General features: G+C 39.9%; 1 protein-coding gene across 1 annotated transcript in view; it reads right to left on the reverse strand.

The window, feature by feature from the left end:
* The window catches only part of LRCH2 (leucine rich repeats and calponin homology domain containing 2), a 104,896-nt gene that overhangs the window by 100,587 nt on the left and 1,820 nt on the right, over positions 1 to 2,489 (reverse strand). The window lies entirely within an intron of this gene.

Here is a 2,489-nt window from a genome sequence, read left to right on the forward strand (position 1 = left end):
TTTCTTTCTTCCTTTTTCTTCCTTCTTTCTTTTCCTTCCTTCCTTCCTTCCCTCCTTCCTTCCTTCCTCTCTCCCTTCCTTCTTCCTAACTTCTCTCTTTCCACCCGCCTCAGCCTCCCTCCCTTGCCGCACCAGCTATTCCCTCCCCTCCCATTCCTTCCCTTGCTTCCTTGCTTCCTTCTTCCTTTTTTCCTTCCTTCTTTCCTTTCTTTTTCTTTCTTTTCTTTCTTTTTTTTTCTTTCTTTCTTTCCTCAATCTGTTGCCAAGGTTGGCATGCCTTAACCTCTCAGGCTCCTCTCGGGCTGTAGAGATGGGGATCTCACCGTGTTGGCCAAGCCGATCTCAAACTCCTGGCCTAAAGCAATCCTCCCACCTTGGCCTCCCAAAGTGCTGGGATTACAGGCGTGAGCCACCATGCCCGGCCTGCCACATGCTGTTCAATGACCTTAAAGATGTGTCCATGACATTTCTTAAGAAAAATGTAATTGTTCCTGTTATCACCTAATACTGCTCAATCAAACGCTATTTTAAAATGTTGGAGAAATCTTGTCACTGGCTCTTCAGTAGAAATAAAGATCAAATTAATACATTTTCAAAGGTAAAAATATGTTCAAGCTATTGCAGAAGCCACAACATAAATAAATGCCTGAAGAGATTTTGAAAAATGTAAATTATTTAACTTTATTGCATTTAAGTAAATGCTTTGCACCTGGGACCTAAAGATTAATAAATAAATCTTTTTCTCCATGCATATACAATTGCCTGAAGACAATAAATGCATGCAAAATATTAATTTAGGTGCTGTAATTTAGTCTGTCAACAAATACTGAGCTCCTGCTGTGTTAGGTTCTGAGGATACAGGTATGTACAAAATGTATTTGAGATTCAAAGGAGAAAATTCACCTAAGGAATCAAGAAAAAATTATTTAAATCCTGAAAAATTGGGGAATAATTGTAGGGGTGGGAATGGTATTTCTTGGCAGAGGAAGCAGCACTACTAACACACTGTGGAAAGTTCTGTTAATTCCATGTGGTGGGTACTGAGAGATGAGTCTAAAGAGATCAACAGATATTAGATCATGGAGTGACTTTTATAATATATTATGCTAATGGTTTGGGACTTTTTTTCCATCAGATTTATTTTTCTGTCAGGTATGAAGTGAGAATGAAAGAGGATCAAAGATAGAACCCCAAGAAAATTAAAAAGAACATTGAGTAGAAAATATCAGAGAGATATGGGTAGAACCAGGAAAGAGGTATTCATTTATTAAGGGAGAACTCCAGGAGGAACCGACGGGTCCATCTTGTCAAGGGTTGATAGAAAGTCAGATGAGCTAAGAACTGATTAATTCATTAAATTTAGTAATTATGAGATCCGGTTTTTACCTTCAGCAGAGTTCTAGCAGGCTATAAACTGATAAACTAATTTTTATTTAACAAACACATATAGCATTTACTATCTGCCAGGCATAGTTCTGAGAGCTTTACAAATATTCAATAATTTAATCTTCACAATAACCCCATGAGAAATAATATTATCTCCTTTTACCAACAAGGAAAAGAAGGCACAAAGACATTTAAAAAATTGCCCAAGGACACAGAGCTAGTAAATGTTGGAATTACTTCAAACCCATGCAGTTCAGCTCTAAAAATCATGCTTGTTACTACTACCTTTACACAAGGTAGTATAGGGTGGCTTTTTTTTTTTTAATTACACTTTAAGTTTTCGGGTACATGTGCACAACGTGCAGGTTTGTTACATATGTATCCATGTGCCATGTTGGTGTGCTGCACCCATTAACTTGTCATTTACATTAGGTATATCTCCTAATGCTATCCCTCCCCCCTCCCCCAGCCCCACAATAGGCCCCGGTGTGTGATGTTCCCCTTCCTGTGTCCATGTGTTCTCATTGTTCAATTCCCACCTGTGAGTGAGAACATGCAGTGTTTGGTTTTCTGTCCTTGCGATAGTTTGCTCAGAATGATGGTTTCCGGCTTCATCCATGTCCCTGCAAAGGACATGAGGGTAGTTTTTTTTAATGGAAGAGATTAAATTAAACATGCTTGTAAGTCATGAGAAAGGAGCTAGCAAAGAGAGACACATTAGAAATAAAGAAAAGGGAGGCCGGCCCAGTGGCTAACACCTGTAATCCCAGCACTTTGGGAGGCCAAGACAGGCAGATCACTTGAGGTCAGGAATTCCAGACCAGCCTGGCCAACATGGTGAAACCCCAACTGTACTAAAAATACAAAAGTTAGTCGCGCATGGTGGTGCGTGCCTGTAATCCCAGCTGCTTCGGAAGCTGAGGCAGGAGAATTGCTTGAACACAGGAGGCAGAGATTGCAGTGAGCTGAGATTGCGCCACCACACTCCAGCCTGGGCGACAGAGCCAGACTCTGTTTCAAATAAATATTAAATAAATAAAAATAAAGAAAAGGAAGTAAGGAAATAATCAATGAATTCCCTTTCTCCCTAGGTTTCAGAATTG

The sequence above is a fragment of the Hylobates moloch genome, unplaced genomic scaffold, assembly GCF_009828535.3.
Source record: "Hylobates moloch isolate HMO894 unplaced genomic scaffold, HMol_V3 SCAFFOLD_7, whole genome shotgun sequence".
NCBI lineage: Eukaryota > Metazoa > Chordata > Mammalia > Primates > Hylobatidae > Hylobates > Hylobates moloch.